Source organism: Cornus florida, unplaced genomic scaffold (genome assembly GCF_030987335.1).
Source record: "Cornus florida cultivar Cherokee Brave unplaced genomic scaffold, ASM3098733v1 CherokeeBrave_3.0.0_Hap2_Chr02, whole genome shotgun sequence".
NCBI lineage: Eukaryota > Viridiplantae > Streptophyta > Magnoliopsida > Cornales > Cornaceae > Cornus > Cornus florida.
In genome coordinates, this window is record NW_026775572.1 from 71,143,589 (window position 1) to 71,162,766 (window position 19,178).

The 19,178-nt window shown below is 36.9% G+C and overlaps 1 long non-coding RNA gene across 1 annotated transcript in view; it reads right to left on the minus strand.

Moving 5' to 3' along the window:
- Nucleotides 1-8,087: 8,087 nt before the first annotated feature.
- LOC132295298 (uncharacterized) overlaps nt 8,088-19,178 on the minus strand; it is a 42,241-nt gene continuing 31,150 nt past the window's right edge. Inside the window, exon 4 of the long non-coding RNA XR_009478428.1 lies at nt 8,088-8,283. This is a non-coding gene — a long non-coding RNA (uncharacterized LOC132295298). The remainder of the gene's footprint in view (nt 8,284-19,178) is intronic.

The window sequence follows — 19,178 nt, forward strand, 5'->3', positions numbered from 1 at the left end:
CTGCAAAACGTTTGAGCTTGCATCACTTGTCAGACACACGACGACAAGCAATCACGCCACGGAAATCAAGAAAAACAATTAATAATGTTGGATCTTCCCAGTGTCATTGTGATCGACGTTCTATCAAGACTCTCAACCACTACTCTCATAAGTTGCAGGTGCGTTTGTAAAACCTGGTTCAATTTACTCTCAGACCCTTTATTTATCAAGATACGTCTTTGAAGACCGGCCATTAAGGACGTTGTCTTTTGTACTAAAGAATCTTTCTACTTGCTTGAGCTTGAAGATGACTCCAACTTTGTTCACCGACCAATGAAGTTCAATCCCGGATTTGACCACATAAAGCCACGCCTAGTTTTTGTGGGTTCTTGTAATGGCTTGCTCTGTTTTTGGGAATGACTTTCAATTGAGACCCTTTACATATGCAATCCAATTTTGGGTGAATGTGCTGCTGTTCCCCAATCGAAAAGAGTGAAACATGTTTGGATTCAGTTCGGCCTCGGGACACTATAAGATAGTAAAATTACACAGTGAATCTGAGTCTGAGGTTTATACTTTGGGAACTGATGCATAGAGAAAGATTGGGAATGTCCCGTTCCCCTCTCACATAGGAACTTGGTTCTACGTTACTCTTAATGGGGCTCTTCATTGGATCACCTCTAAAATTTCAAATGACGATCAATTTATATATTCATTTGATATTGGGAAAGAACAAGGTCGTCCTATTATTCCACTTCCTTCTAAAATTGAGGATAAAAGCAATATGAGATTGGGAGTTCTAGAAAATTGTCTTTGCATATTTAATCATTGCTGGTCTACTCATCTTGATATATGGACAATGAAAGATTATGGAGTAGCTAAGTCTTGGACTAACGACCGCATTCTGACAACCTCAATTCCATCGAACATGCATCATCATAATTTTGCTCCAATCACAGTTCAGAAAGACGGAGAGATCTTGTTTTTATGTGTTCAAGGTCCTCTAGCTTCTTATGATCCGAAAACAAGGATTTTTACCCAACTCAAGATTAATGGTATCAGACCTTCATATGCAGTTGCTTATGCTTCAAGCTTTCTTTCACCTAAAGATTTCGTAAGCACATAATGTTTTGAGGATTTTGAGAATGTGAATGTCGATTTGAAATAATAATCTACCACTAGCAGTACATTCTAACACCACGTTTTATGCCTTGTGTCATTGTTATATACAAGTAATCAAGTAGAATCTAGCTACTTAATTGTGTTACTATCAACTAGACTTTTCTTTGACTTAAGCTGCTTGAGAAATTGTTAATGGAGCTTAGAAAAATAAAATTTCCATAATGCATGAGTTTCATTCAAATTCTAGTCCTCAATGTTGTTTACATATATTTTAGATCAATATGTTTTAAATTTTTAATACCACCTTGTATTTTATTATATTTATTTTTTTATCTATTTGTAAAATCAAGTAGAATTTTAATATTTGTTAATTTAACTTGCTTGCCATATTATGAAAGAAAATCTTTGCATGCAAAAATATCCTATGACATATGCCTTGTTTCTTCTTTTAAGTTAGGTTTTAACTTAATTGTTTAAGTTGCAAGTTTGGTGTCTCTTAGCAGCATTGCAAGAGGTTGATTTTGTTGCCTCATGTGTTCAAACCAAGTCATATGTCAATGGGTGTATGGCGAATGACAATTTTTGTTTTTTTAAACAGAGGGAATATTATATAAGGGCTGTATTACTTGAGTAGTTGAATTCAATTTGAACTACTACGCCTAAAAAAGTTGGCCTGCGTAATTAACAGTATTAACCTGACTTCAAATGACTTCACAAGATAATGACTTGTCTATCTATTTTTCACAATTTTCAATGGTCACTGTGAATTGGACGCAATTTTTATAGAAAAAAGAGAACTATTGGACATGATCCACTACAATACCCAAGGCTTTATTAGTTTATTGATATCTCTGTGTATATATATAATTATGCGTGTTGCCTTACTTGACTTTGTGTCTCCGCATGGTAATGCATGTTTCAGCTGAGTCGCTTAGCAGTATAAGTGACGTTAAATTAATCACTATAAATCAATGTGACATCAAATTTTGAAAATTATATCATCAAGAAGGACACAGCATAAGCTCTTCTAAAATGGAAAAATGGAAGTATAACTTGTTATCTTCTAATAATTTCATCACTTCATGAATTATCACCAACCTCAAAAATTATTGCAACTTGAGTTTCCTTGTGGTTCTTAAGAACCACATGTTATTTGATAGATTAAGAACCACAAAGGAACTCAAGTTGCAAATGGTAGGTGGTATTCCACCCGTCAATTCATTTGATTTGAGGCTTAGATAGGACAATTAAGTCAAGCGACCTACCTGACCTGGGATTTCACCATTTAATTGGTTTTTGCTCCATTAAGATAGTTGTCAAAGAGGTTCAAGGAACTGAGGTTTGTGAGATTCCAAATTGTTGGAGGAATTGGACCTAAGAGTTGGTTTGCCGAAAATTTTTTCAGGACTCCAATCTCAGGTGGGATCAAGCCAGAGAGTTGATTATTGTGCAAGAAAATGCATATGAGGTTTGTCAATATATAGGCCAATTTCTGGTGGAAATTTACCAGTGAAGGAATTGTTTTGGAGTTGTAGAAATTCAAAGTCAGTCCAATTGGTGACATGATAAGGTGAGATCTCGCTGGAAAGAAAATTATTTAATATGTACAGCGTAGATATCTTGGACAGATTGGACAGGGACAAAGATAAGGATCTGGTAAGTAAATTCATAGAAAGACTCAAGTCTGTGAGCTTAGTGCATAAGCCAAGCTGAGAAGGAACTGTAGAATTCAAGTCATTCATTCTGAGTTCAAGTGTTTGAAGCTTTCTGAGTTAGCCTATGGAAGGAATCTTTCGTTGGAATGAATTGTTATACAAGTAGCCAAATGCATGAATTGAAGATCTGAAACTAATCCACTCTCCTCAGGAATTGAACCGACAAACTAGTTGTGACCCAGACCAAGATGTTTGAGCTTCAAAAGCTTTGAAATATTTTATGACAATAACAACCCTTGAAATGAATTATTGGTGAGATAAATATATTCAAGCTTGGCAAGATTGGTGAACACCAACTCAGGTATTAAGCCAGTGAAATGGTTCCTTGACAAATAAAGGTCAGTGAGGTTGGGGCAATGGAGTATGAAATCTTGAAATTCAGAGATAAGTTCATTAGAATCAAAGTAAAGAAGAGTCAACATAGGTATGCCTGAGAATTTTGATGGAGTTTCTAAATGATTCCCTCCAAGGTCCAAGTGCCATACCTTCTGTAGATTGCTAACTTGATATGGAATGGTACCACTGAGATTGTTGTTGTAGAAACTAAGGTACCCAAGCTCTGTCAAGCACCCAATCTCTCTGAAGGTATGATGTCCAAAACAACGACCATGGAGAGATTTGACTTTATACTTCTGTTTATTTTTGTACTTTTTCTATATCATAAAATTTGACTTTACATTCCTATTATATATTTAAATATTATTTGAAGTGATCAAGATCCCTTCCTTTGGCGTCAATCTTTACTTTTTTATTTTTGACTATCAATAGGGAGGATCTTGGTTGAAGTTAGGGAATATTTATATAAGGGCTCTATTATTTGAGTAGTTGAATTCAATTTGAACTACTATGCCAAAAATGCTGGCCTGCCTAGTTAATGAATATTAACATATTAACTTGACTTCAAATGACTTCACAAGATAATGACTTGTCTATCTATTTTTAACAATTTTTAACGACCACTGTGAATTGGACGCAATTTTTATAGAAAAAATGAGAATTATTGGACATGATCCACTACAATACCCAAGGCTTTATTAGTTTATTTAGTTTATGTTGATATCTCTGTGTATATATATAATTATGTATGTTGCCTTACTTGACTTTGTGTCTCCGCGTGGAAATGCATGTTTCAGCTGAGTCGCTTAGCGGTATAAGTGACGTTAAATTAATCACTATAAATCAATGTGACATCAAATTTTGAAAATGATATCATCAAGAAGGATAGAAGCATAAGCTCTTCTGAAATGGAAGAATAACTTGTTATCTTCTGATAATTCCATCACTTCATGGTTTATCACCAACCTAAAAAATCATTGCAACTTGAGTTTCCTTGTGGTTCTTAATCTATCTAATAACATTGACGAACCACAAGGGAACTCAAGGTGCAATTGGTGGTGGTATTCTAGCCGTTAATTCATTTGATTTGAGGCTTAGATAGGACAATTGAGTCAAGCGACCTACCTGAGCTGGGATTTCACCATTTAATTGGTTGTTGCTCAGATCAAAAGCATTCAGTAGTTTTAAATTCCCAATTTGAGGTGGAATTGTTCCATTAAGATAGTTGTCAAAGAGGTTCAAGGAACTAAGGTTTGTGAGATTCCAAATTGTTGGAGGAATTGGACCTAAGAGTTGGTTTGCCGAAAATACTTTCAGGACTCCAATATCAGGCGGGATCAAGCCAGAGAGTTGATTATTGTGCAAGAAATTGTATATGAGGTTTGTCAATATATAGGCCAATTTCAGGTGGAAATTTACCAGTGAATGAATTGTTTTGGAGTTGTAAAAATTCCAAGTCAGTCCAATTGGTGACAAGATAAGGTGAGATCTCGCTGGAAAGAAAATTATTTAATATGTACAGTGTAGATATCTTGGATAGATTGAACAGGGATAAAGATAAGGGTCTGGTAAGTAAATTCATAGAAAGACTCGAGTCTGTGAGCTCAGTGCATAAGCCAAGCTGAGAAGGAACTGTAGAAGAATTGTTATACAGGTAGCCAAATGCATGAATTGAAGATCTGAAGCTAATCCACTCTCCTCAGGAATTGAACCGACAAACTGGTTGTGACCCACACTAAGATGTTTGAGCTTCAAAAGCTTTGAAATATTTTATGACAATAATAACCCTTGAAATGAATTATTGGTGAGATAAAGATATTCAAGCTTCACAAGATTGGTGAATACCAACTCAGGTATTAGGCCAGTGAAATGGTTCCTTGACAAATAAAGGTCAGTGAGGCTGGGGCAATGGAGTATGAAATCTGGAAATTCAGAGATGAGTTCATTGGAATCAAAGTAAAAATGAGTCAACATAGGCATGCATGAGAAATTTGACCAATCTGGAGTTTATGAATGATTCCCTCCAAGGTCCAAGTGCCATACCTTCTGTAGATTGCTAACTTGATATGGAATGGTACCACTGAGATTGTTGTTATAGAAACTAAGGTACCCAAGCTCTGTCAAGCACCCAATCTTTGCAGGTATGATATCCAAAACAACGAGCATGGAGAGATTGCCAATTGTTAATGGAATTGGCCCATTGAGCTGGTTGCTACTGAGGTTAAAATGGGTGAGATATTGAAATGAAGTGAAATTGAATTGGGTAAGTGTTTCATTCAAATTCGAATCGAACAGGTTGATCTTGGATACAATTTTAGTACTGTGACAGACAATGCCAATCCAATTGCAATAATTTTTTAGATCGGTGACAGACCATGAAGTGATAGAATTATTAGAAGATAACAATCTATTCTTCCATTTTAGAAGAGCTTCTGCTTTTGTCGTTCTTGATGATATGATTGTGGATGGCAGTAAAGAGAAAACAAGAATAAGGAAATGGAAAAATGTAGCGCTTTTGAAAAACTACCATATTTGGTTTTGTTAAATATTTGATGTCACATTGATTTATAGTGATTAATTTAACATCACTTATCTGCTAAGCAACTCAGCTGAAACATGCATTACCACGTGGAGACATAAAGTCAAGCAAGCCAACTTCCCTCACATATACTCCATCTGTCCCTTATTAGTAGTCCATTTTTCTCTTTTTACATGTCTCAAATTAGTTGTCTTTTTTAAAAAGTCAAAACATCTTTTCTTTATATTTTTATCATTGTCCTTTATCTTTTTTAAAAAATTTCAAACTTTGTAACTATATATATTTAAATTAAAAAAGGCAATTTGGTAATTTTAAAAAGAGACAATGCATTAATTGCATGTCCCCTTAAAAAGTTATAAAATCAAATATAGACAACTAATAAGGGATGGAGGTAGTACATAATTACATATACACACATATATACACAGATATATCAACATAGACTAAATAAACCAATAAAGCTTTGGGTATTGTAGTGTATCATGTCCAATAATTGTCATTTTTCTATAAAAATAGTCTCCAACTCACGGTAGTCATTGGAAATTGTGAAAAATAGAGAGGCAAGTCACTATCTTGCGAATTCAATTTGAAAAGTTTATGTTCAATTTATATTGCATTATAGAGAATTGCTAATTGCAGTCGCAACTGTTCTTATTGTGATTGGTTACAAAAACAGTTATATTTAATACATTTTTCCTATTTTTATGAAACATTAAAATTTAATTTTATAAGACAATATTACCCTCTTTCTTGAATTTTATTTTCTCTCCTCCTGTGTGTTTGTGTGTGTGTATATATATATATCTTTCTTCTTTCTAACTTTTTTTTTTTCTTTTTATTTGTTAAATGCATTTTTAAACTGATTCATTCTTTACTCATTCTTTACTTCTTCTTTTTTAGTTTTTTCAAAACTAATCATTTATCCTATGTTATCATCATTTATCCTATGTTATCATCAATAATTATATCCTCATCAAACCATCTATCTCTAAAGTGTGACTATCTCATCACCAATATAGTTCTCTCTTTGTCTTTACTAAATCATTCACTTTTATCATTTACAAATAATAAACACTCAATTATACAATTTTATTTCAATTAAAATTCAATAAATGTGATTATTCCATCACCACTATAGTTTGCTCTCCCTTTGTCTTTACTAAATCATTCATTTCTATCTTTTACAAATAAACTAAACTCAATTATAAAATTTTACTTCAATGAAAATTAAATTCTATAATTTACTTCAACTAAAATTTATAGTCTTAAAAATTCACATCTAAAGTATAAATAAATAATATTTAATGTGTACATAATCCATCAACGAAGGAAATAATGCATTGACAGGAGTTAGCTATATATATATATATATATATATATATTATATATGGACAGGAATGGAAAGAAAAGAAAGAATAATAGTTAACAAACAAAAGAGGGTAATTTAGTCTTACAAAATTAAATTTTAATGCTCCATAAAAATAGGATCAATGTATTAATTATAGTTGTTTTTTTAATCAATCACAACCCACCTCGACTGCAATTAGCAGTCCTCTGCATTATATTCCCTTTGTGTATGATGTCTAACTTTGCCTATTTCAAAATTGTATTTTTACCTCATTTTTCTCTCTGCAACTTATAAAGCGGGCAAAAGAACTATTTTAATGAATATATTTCTGTTTGTTCTCTAGACTTGTTGAGTTTCATCTTTATCTCAAACTAGTTGCATTACTGCATAATGTGGCATTGATATGCTTGGGCACGTCGTCCCTCACCTGTGCTGTTATCTCATAAGGCTTCAATAAATCGCACCACATGCTCTCACAGATTCCCTTTCTTCCCATCAAACTTGCTGAACTTAGGGGTCAGATACCCCTGGGGGTAAGGGAGAAGCGCGATGGATTGTGCGTAAGGTGGTTTAGGGGCCGTTTCCTGCATCAGCATATTCTTTTCATTTCATAGCAGCATTTGTAGATCCGCCATAGTCAAATACGACGACCGCTGCACAAGATCCTGTTGATGTCCGAGCTCTTCTAAACCCGTGTCTCTGTGATGTGCCTCCCTTCGACTAGTACTTGGCATACTCAACCTTGCGGGTGCCATAAGAGTGTTACTGAAAAGATTTCGGCGAACCCGCGATGGTGTATCTCGTGACCGCCTGCGTTAGCCAGCAACTCACCTTACCTCAGCTAATGATGAGAGTGCATGTCATGCCAAATTGTCTGGGGTGGCATGTGTGATACACCTCGATTCTAGAGTCACGGGTGATCAAGTCTGAGCACAGATCCGAGGGATACCAAACAATCTATATGTAAACAAGCAAGAATACAAAAGAATTAAAAGATATAAACATAAGCTGAAAAGAATTCTAAATATAAAATCCTCTAAAATAATAGATTAATAAAATTTAATCTTTTCAATCCGTACAACTCGGGAATCCATCCAGTGGACCCCTAATAATCTCAATTGAAAAATAAATTATAGAACCAATATCCAAACTATAGTATAAAAAGAAATCCTATGTAGTCGGAAGAGTGAGTGTCTGTATCTGCTTCATCACGATCAAGCTCTATGCCTGGTACTAACGAATACCTGAAAAATAAGAGTGGGTCAGGCCCACATGCAAGTTCCATTCTACTACAATCCATACATAAACCCGATACGCAGATACATCCTAGATAGCTCGGCAATAACTAAAATGGTCCATATAGATATAGATACACACTATAGGATGCTCACTAACCTATAGTCATCTCACCTGAGTAGAAGGTAACATGCAAAATGCACGTAGCATAGTCATGCACACCTAGACCTACCAAGGAACGTCATTAGGTCCAATTATCCATCATGCATAAACATCTATTTTAGAATTTAAATTAGATTCCTGGAGACTATATAGAATGCACAGAACACAAGTTTACAAGAAGGAGATAGAATGAAACTTGCCTTTAGGTTTCGGTTTGAAACCTTTCAACGTTGTCCCTAAATTTTGGCGACCCCAAGACTATTCTCCTCCTCTAACCACTATTCTCTTTCTCTGTTGCTTCTTGGCTCAACCCACGAGCAACTCCCTTTATTAATCACTTGAGCCTCTCTATTAATCTCTCAAAACCCTCTATGTTTTGCCTCTCAAATCCTTCTCTGTATCTCTCTGCCTCATAATACGTGAATAGGATTCTCCAACCCTAACAGACATAACCCAGAATATATATATACGACTAAACCTTAAGTCAGATTATACAGTATATATATAAGCTTTCACAAAACCCTAATTCTAAACCCCAAATGAATTACAAGTCGGCGACTACATGAAAATATAAAACCCTAGAATCATTAATAATTAAAATAGTATAAATGAAATTATTAATAAATCCTAATAGTTAACTTAATCCTATACACACACACATATATATATACGTGTATATCCATCCATGGGTAATTACTGTACCCATAAAATCCCATATCCAAGCCCAACTCTGTTTTAAAATATTTAATTTAACCATTCAATGTAAGTTCACCTAAACACAAAATTCAATTAAAACAATTAATTCAGTTAAATAAATAGAACAAATAAATCAGTTAAATAAATAAGACAAATAAAACAATTTATGACATTCCACATAAGCATATAATTTAAGTAAACAACAAAATCAATTAAACAAATAAATCAATTAAGCAAAAATCCAAATAAATCAAATAATTCAATAAAAATGCAATAAACACATTAATTAAATAATCAAAACTATCCTTTTAAAATTAGGGGTATTACAGCATGTCCCCCAGCAAGCTCGTCAGAGAAATCACCGACCGGATCTGTACCTCGCCGAGGTATTCCCCAGTCAACCATCTCCCGCAGCAATGTCACCACCTCTCTCTGGGTGCCTTCAAGTTGCTCCATTTTGCGACAGCGCGTTATGGGCCTCGACTAAAGCATCAGGATAAATAATTCTGGTCCCGGGAAAGTATGACTCAGGCATGCTTATAGATCCATCATAGCCCTTACCCAGGGCTGAGCTAGTCTGAGAAGGTGGACTGATCTCTCGCATGCTTGACATATGTGGAGCGCTCTCCCCAGCAGAGTCGCCAAAATGTTGAAGGTTATTCGTGAGTAGGATTAGAAGACCGTTTCAGTAAGCCAAGAATCTTGAGACCAGTATCTAAGTGGAGATCCAAGAAACATAAGGGATTCTCTGAATATGGAGATTAAGAAAGGGAAGGCCGACCTCGGTACTGTATGAGCTTGAGCTTGTCAGAGAATTGCTATTAATGTGGGTGGTTCTTGTCTTAAAGGCTGATTAACACCCCTATTTATAGTGTTTACCTCCCCGGTTAATGTCTTTTAGTTCTTCGGGTGGGCCTGCTCTTACCCAAGGGTTCGAGGGTCTTTCCCTTTGATGGAAAAGACATTAACGGATGGGCTGCAATGCTTTGCCTCTTGGTCAAAAGAGGTAATGGCACTTATTAATTAATACGGGTCTTATCAGACGTCCTTCACAATTAATGCGCTCTCAGTCTTTCCTTGTTCGAGCTCAGGTACCGAATATCCTTTCCCCCTTGTGTTGGCCTCGGGCTGAGGCGATACCTTGGATCTCAGCCACCTATCCATATGTCCTTAGATTCCCGAACTTCAGAGGGAAAGGGCCCCCCCCTCGAGGTCCTGCCTTCGTGACCTCGCAAGCTCTATCCCAATTTTATCTTTGAGGTCTCTTTAATCGAAAAGGAAAGCTCGTGAAGCAATTTGGCCGAGGTTGCTCTTTCAGAGAGCAACCTCGGGCGAGCAGGGAGGGGGAGGAGCCCATCAGACTGAAGTGGGGCACGTCTATAGTAGATGGTGTGTCGTCAATTCAATCCCAAAGTTTATGTGCTTATGTGGCCAAGTTTTACATTTATAAATTGCCACTACTACCATTCATTAAAAATATAGCTAGGGTGAGTAGGGATCGTCCCAAGGGATTGAGTGTCATACTAGGTTGAGGAATCAAAATTAGGGTTAGTAGGTCGAGTGATCAAAATAGTGGTTGGTTGGTTGAATTATACTAGATGCTAATTAAACTAAAGTAAACAATAATACAATAGAGAGAATAAAAGTGAGAGAGATCATGGGGTTTAGAGATTACCACTAAGCATAGCTTTTCTACACCTTTAATGAATGATTAATGAGGGGAAGAACATGTATTGTAACAAAGTGTGTGTGTGTGGTTGTTTCAACAAGTATGGATGACAAATTAAGCATATATTGTCTAAACAACATGGTGGATAGCACAACATATCAAATTAAGCCATTAATCCTTTCTTTAAGCTCACAATCCAAACACATCACAAGGTTAGAGATACATGTTACTTGTTTTTCGTAAGTATGAAACATCAATAACAAACATGGAATGTCCTCCCAATTAACAACTACACTACAACTAAGCTAATGACATGAAATTAAGCTAATTAAACTAAGGGAGAGGCACAATCCATCAAGCAATGAGTATGAACCATCAAATAAACCACAAGAACATGACATTAAGCACTATGTCTTGACAATCTCTAAATCTATAGCATCAACACACATAGACATGTATCAATAACACAAGAAATAGAGACAAACACATGAACATCTATTCTAGTATACATAGACATATGGATAGAATGAAATGATCAATTGAAAGCATTAAACCACATAAATCATTGAATAAACAAGATATATATATATATAAGTGTCAAGACATAAATCACAATACAAATCCCCTCAAAAATACATAAATCAAGAAGTAGAAAGCATGCTTAGGGCTAACTCTAGCCCCAAGAGGATGTCTAGCCACTCATGGATGATGTCCTCCAACCCTCAAGGCCAAGCTCCATGGAAGAAATCTGTTCCTTGGTTGATGAAGAGTCTCCAATGGTGTCTCTAGCCTCCTCCTCTTTTTTTCTTCCTTCCTAAGAGTTCTACAAGGTAGGATATGATATAATGTGATACAATATGATATGATACAAAAAGTAATCCTTATCCTTATATAGGTAGGTTAAATGACACCCAAAATGAGCTGGGGTCGTACAGCAAATATTCCCCAATGATTGGATAAGGGACAACTTTTTGTGAGCTAGAAATTTAACTTTTTCGCATTGGAGGAAGTTCGATCGATCGAACCTTGGACTTGGATCGATCGAACATGGCTGAGATCTATCGAACTAAAGTTGGATCGATCCTCAATGGCGGCGCCTTTTTGGATAAAAACAAATCTAAGATATTTTGAAGATATTTTTTGGAAAAGGACAAAAGTGATTAGTAGAGTGGCACAAGGATAAGATTAATCATTTGGATAAGGACAAAAATGTTCGATAGATCATAGAAGGAAGTTAGATCGATTGAACTTTTGAGATCTTTGTACAAGGGCAAACATGGCTCAGATTCATCTTGAAGTGCTGAGATCGATGAAAGTAGGATCGATCGAACTTTTCTTAAGATCAAACGAAGTTGCTGAAATTCCACCCTTTGCTTCCTTTTGCTCTACTTTGCTCATTTCTTTGATTCATCCCAGAATTGCTTCAATTATGCTCTTATTTGGTTGAGTTACCTTATTTTGGAGATAAGTACCTGAAAATGGAAATAATACGAAATCAATACAAAACGGTAAAATAAGATAGATAAAGGTTCTAGAATAACTAAGCTTAAGGTGTTTATATACGCACTTTTCAGCGCTCATCACACTCCCAAACTTAAATATTGCTAGTCCCTAGCAATGAACTACAAGTAAAGGAATGAAATGAACAACTATACAACTATGAATTATAAAGCAATAAATGGATAACGCCACTTTCGTAGGGAACACAATTGCACTTAGCACATGCAACAAGCCTTTGAAACCCCTAGGTTACCCCTAGTGGACGAGTGAAGTCTCGTAAGGGTTTTCAGAAATGATACCCACAAATATTAAGCTCATTCTTTCAAAAAAGATACCAATATTGCAAACAAGCATTGGGAGAAAACTACCTTAAGTATACAATGTTTCAAACATTTCTAAGCAATCTCCCAAAGTCTTAACATCAAGCAAGCAAGCAAGTATAGTCCTCCACACATCAAGAAAATGATCATGAAAATCAAAACAATTCTAGAATCCTTTTTGAGTGGACCGGCATCAAATGTGTTACTATCTAAGCCAACTAAAGAATTAATCATATCATTACCCTCAAAGTAGCACACATATCTAGTACTGATCATCAAGACAAAAAGTTGACCTTTTATTAAAGCTTTATTGTTTTAGGTGCGCTTATTCTTCTCACTCATTTTTTTTTTTTTTCTTTTTTGAGGATCAAAGAAGGAAGCATGGTGCAATGTGTTAATCTATTAAGCTTTCTAGCGATTTATGAGGTCGAGCGTTAAGTCAATGACTCCCAAACCAGACGGCTTTAGGGCATTAGGCGTTCAAACACCCCTACGGACTTACAAGCTCAAATCAACTAGGTTACAAATCAAAACAACCTCCATCTAATCATTTCTCACTTCTCACCTTTGGGAGAAGTCCTCACTTTTATTGCTTTTGCAACTTTTTCTTTTCTTTTTTTTTTTTTTTTTTTTTAAGTTCAATTATTAACCTAGAGTTTGGGCCTTCCACTTTTTGGCGCGAGAAGCTCAGTGCTTGATGAGGACAGAATCCCGGCTACTTAGTGAAAAGGGGTTGTTATCCACCTTTATCAAGAATGAAAGCTTTCAATGCACTACTAGCTCAATTGGGATATAACTAATTCAATAATCAACAAAGCATGTATCCCACAAATGAATGCTAGTGTTGTGATACCCCTCAGATCCGAGTCGCGGGTTGATCAGGTCCGAGCCCAAACCCGAGGGATATAAAACAATTAAAGTATTTAAATCGAACACGGAATACAAAATAAAATAAAAAATAATATAATAAGCTGGAAGAAACTAAAAGGAAATCATTGTATCATAATTAATCGAAACTGATAATCCAAAACTCCATAAGTTTACAACTCAGGAATCCATCTGTTGGACCCCTTATTAAAACTCTCAAACCAAAACTGAAATAATATAAAAAAAATCCAAAGCTAACATAGCAAAGATTCCTACATAATCGGAGGAATGAATATCTGTATCTGCTCAGCACGATCAACCTCTAACTCTGGAACTGACGAGCACCTAAAAAATAAAGGAGTGGGTCAAGCCCACATGCAAGTCCTGATCTACTACAATCCAAACAGTAATCCGATACGTAGATACATCCTAGGAAGACTCAACAATATCTAGTGCAGTCCATATATGTATATAGTACACACTATAGGACGTTCGCTAGTCCAGTAGATCTGTCTCAGCCTGAATAGAAGGCAACATATGAATACGCACCCGAAGGTGGGCATGAGTACCTGACCTAACAAGGAACAACACCTATATCCAGCTATCCATCCTAGGCGATATACGTACCCTAACCATTGTCCTGAGACTCAGGCTCATACTATGGCACATAAAATATATATATAAAGTCCGTACTCCTCCTAATACAAAATATCATCCAACTTTGTAGTGGTTCGATATAATGTATAACGCATCCATCCTTAAACCAAAAGTAGGTCACTTAATTCACAATTGATATGACACATGTAGGTGATGGACTTAACCTTTATGATTAATCTATATCTTAATCCAAATTAGGTAGGACTTAGTGTTTTGAACTAATCCATACCCAGTATGTCACCGTCCCATGCCGGTACATACAATCCAATCCATCCAACATAATTATTAAGATAATTACTGTTATTTATCAACCATTATCCAGAATATGCATAAATACAATTTAATACATATGACATGACGTTAGGAAAATCATTACAGAACCTAAGCATCACATTTCATTCATTAAAGTTGCTAATATGAGTCATAGCACTTAAGTCCTCCATAAAATCCATAAATTGATAGAATTCACAAAGTATACTTATCAATTTATTCCATATCAAAAATAGATGAATTCAAGCATTTATTATTCTTATACTTCTATTTAAATACAATCGAACAGTAATAAAATATATATGCCAGAAAAATTCCAAGTTCTAGTACATGGTTTTAAATGTTCAAAACAGTTAGCAACACCCGATATTTCTTAAATTTAATTTGCTCCAATCCTTAACCCAATCATGGATTAATATTTCCCTTAGTATAACAGGTTTATTCCAGACCCAACAACAATTTAAAATAGTTTAAACAAAGTTCTAAGAACCTATACAGACCAAACAGTGCACAGAAACAAAATTTGGTGCGTTCAACTGAGAGCAGGCTTATTCAAAACAAAGAGCCGGCTCTTTGTTTCAAAAGAGCCTGCTCCATTGATCTAGGAGCCGGGTCCTAGATGCTAGAGCCAGCTCCAAATTCCTTTGGAGCCGGCTCTAAGGTAGAAAGAGCCGGCTCCTCCTCTTCTTGGAGCCTGCTCTTCTCCCCTTAGTTCCCGTCATCCGTTCTGCTGCATCTTCCTCGACTGCAGTGTTTTCCAGACCTCTGTAAGGTTCTTAATGGTTGTTCACCTGATTCATGATATCATGACCGAAGCATATCCTCCATAATCTGATTCACCTGTTTAGTCTGTCTATCAGTCTGAGGATGATAAGCAGTGCTAAGATGCAACTCTGTACCCAAAGCCTACTGAAAACTCTTCCAGAATCCCGACACAAAGCTTGAATTCCTATCTGATATAATAGACAATGGAATGCCTTGCAACTCCATAATCTCTGAGATGTAAAGCCTCACCAACTGCTCTGAGGTGAAGTCAGTGCGAATAGGCAAGAAATGAGCTGATTTCATCAATCTATCCACAATAACCCAAATAGAGTTGTGATCCTTGAAGGAATTTGGCAACCCTTCCACAAAGTCCATAGAAATACTCTCCCATTTCCACTCTGGTATCGACAGTGGCTGTAGAGCTCCTGGCAGCCTCTGATGATCAATCTTTACCACCTGACAAGTAATACATTGTAAGACAAATAGAGCAATGTCCCTCTTCATACCTACCCACCAACACGGCCGCTTCATATCTTGATACATTTTGTCGCCTCCTGGATGAACCGAAGACTCAGAATGATGAGTCTCCGTCATCACGTCCTTCCTCTAATCATCAGCAGAAGGTACCACTAAGCGTCCCTTATACCTCAAACCTCTGTCAGCCCCAACATGGTAAAATGGAACCTCCCTAGAAGCTAATTCTGAAACTTTGTCGATACACTGTTGATCAGTGAGTTGTGCTTGCAAAACCTTGCGAATGATGGAAAGTGTAGCCACCATGCAAGCCATAAAAGCATTTGACAACTCATCTATATTCTTCAAAGCATTCCATTCAGTGGTGAATAAGGCAGAAAGACTACTAACAGGTCGGCGACTGAGTGCATTCCGCCACCACATTCGCTTTCCCTGGATGGTACTGTATAGAAAAATGATAGTCTTTCATAAACTCCAACCACCTGCGCTGTCTCATATTCAGCTCCCGCTAAGTGAACAAATACTGCAAACTCTTGTGATCACTAAATAATCTGAAGGACTCACCCAACAGATAATGCCTCCAAATGCGTAAAGCAAAGACCATAGCTGCCAATTCCAAATCATGTGTTGGATAATTAAGCTCATAAGGCTTAAGCTTCCGAGATCCATAAGAAAATTGGTCGCTCCTCTTGTATCAAAACACATCCAAGACCCTACAATAAAGCATCCGTGTAAACCAGATACTTTATCCCGCTCTGTGGGGTAGACAAAACCGGTGCAGAAATCAACTTAGTCTTCAGCTCGTCATAAGCTTTCTGACAATGTTCATCCCACACGAACCGTACACCCTTCTTAGTCAAATGAGTGAGTGGTCCTGCTATCTTTGAGAACCCCTGGATGAACCGACGATAGTATCCTGCCAGACCGAGAAAACTCCGAATCTCGATAGGTGAAGTAGGCTGTCCCCACTCAACCACCGCTGAAACCTTGGATGGATCAACCGCTATCCCCCTTTTTGACACCACATGACCCAGAATCTTCCCTTCCCGCCGCTAAAATTCACACTTCTTGAACTTGGCATACAACTGGTGTTCACGAAGTGTCTGCAACATAATCCGTAGATGTCTAGCATGGTCGTCCTCTGACCTCGAGTAAATCAAAATGTCATCTATGAAGACAATGATAAATTGATCCAATTAAGCCCTAAAGACTCTGTTCATCAAATCCATGAAAACCGCTGGTGCATTAGTCAACCCAAACGGCATCATACGAAACTCATAAGATCCGTATCTAGTGAGAAACACTGTGCTTGGAACATCCTGCTCCTGAACCCGAAGTTGATGATACCCCTGACCGTAGATCAATCTTAGAGAAATAGGTAACTCCTTTCAACTGATCAAACAAGTCATCAATCTTGGGCAAAGGATAGTTGTTACCAATCGTAACCTTGTTCATCTCCCTGTAATCTATACACAGGCAGAGCGAACCATCCTTCTTCTTCATAAACAGAACCGGTGCTCCCCAGGTGAAGTACTATTATGGACCCTGGCTGAGTAACTGTTGAATCTGATCCTTCAGCTCTCTCACCTCCACCGGTGCCATCCTATAGGGTGCCTTAGCAATAGGCGCAGTGCCTGGAGCTAAATCTATCACAAAGTCGATCACGCGACTAGGTGGCAACCCTGGACTCTACTGAAACACATCCAGAAAGTCCTGTACAATAGATATCCAATCTAATGACATAGTAACTTCCTCCTCTGTTTCCTCCTCCACATGGAACAAGTAAGTGCTAGTACCTCCATTAGAATGTGACATAGCTACAACGTACAAATCCCAACTAGGTATGGTGAACACAATAGACCTATCATACCAGTTAACTTGGTATGGTAATGCGATAACCAATCCATCCCATGCATCATATCATAAGTGTACATGTCCAGGACCAAAAGACTGGCTAGAAATCTGAGTCTACCAATATCTAGTGTCACAGGCCTATTACTCTTATGTAAAATGGCGGTATTACTAAAAAGATGTAAAAATACCCTGAGGTCTATTGCATACATGTGTCACCAACCTAAATCCCAACTGTTTTGAATACTTCGTAATGCAAAACACATAAAGTAAACAAAATACTCCGTAAGCTACCCATTTTTTTTTCTTACTATCATTAAATCCTGGGAATTCTGCCTTCGAAACCAAACCTACTATTTTGATTACATAAGTTCTTTTATAAACTTCTTGGTAACCAATCTGTCTCCACACCATGTATTTCCAAGCAACTATTTGCTTGCCTGTTCCACAAACCCCAATTACTCCACTAGGATAATCATCTATTAATGCAACATAAACATCCCATTATAGTTTAATAAAACCATATATATCACCAAAATGCTATCACACAACAAAATAAAAATAGCCAAATCCACCAGTTCACTTTATTAAGAACTTTTCCAAACCATAAACTGTCAAACGAATGACCGTAAGGTATTCTTTAACGTAATCCTAATGTACGTGATTAAATCCGTACTACATTCTCACTAATACCTCCTCCACTACCAGTAACTATAAGTACTCTTAAAAGAGCAGTCATCCCTGAACTCCGGTGCCCTTCATTTTGGATGCAACGGTATCTCCTCCAACCTGATCTTCTTTGGGGTCTTCCTCTCTGCTTGGCTCAGCTTCGAGTACCACCGAAGTTATGTTAGGTCCACAGTATGGTGGCCAATCCAGCATGTAAGAAACTTTCCTTGACTTGTACTCTGATGCAACGCCTATCGGAATCAACTCTCTAGTCTCCAATTCCGCCTTCTTGGTCAGCCTTCGTAGGGGAATCACTGAAGTAACCTTCCTCAGCCTTAGGCCCTTTTTAGCTTTCATCGCGGCCCTACCCTCTTCCTAGTGCCAAACATTCTACAATTACATAATACACTTGACATCAGGACTTTCTAAACGAACCGTAAAGGAATTCAATGAATCCTAATCCTAAGCCCTAAACAAGAGAAAACGCTACGCGGAAGTCTTATACGATAGAATCCTAGAGACACTTGAACCTGGAGTGCTCTGATACCAACTGTGATACCCCTCGGATCCGAGTCGGGGGTTGATCAGGTCAGAGCCCAAACCCGAGGGATATCAAACAATTAAAGTATTTAAATCAAACACGGAATACAAAATGAAATACGAAATAATATAATAAGTTGGAAGAAACTAAAAGGAAATCCTTGTATCATAATTAATTAAAACTGATAATCCAAAACTCCATAAGTTTACAACTCGGGAATCCATCCATTGGACCCCTTATTAAAACTCTCAAACCAAAACTGAAATAATAGAAATAAAATCCAAAGCTAACATAGCAAAGATTCCTACATAATCGGAGGAATGAATATCTTTATCTGCTTAGCACGATCAACCTCTAACTCTGGAACTGACGAGCACCTGAAAAATAAATGAGTGGGTCAGGCCCACATGCAAGTCCTGATCTACTACAATCCAAACAGTAATCCGATATGCAGATACATCC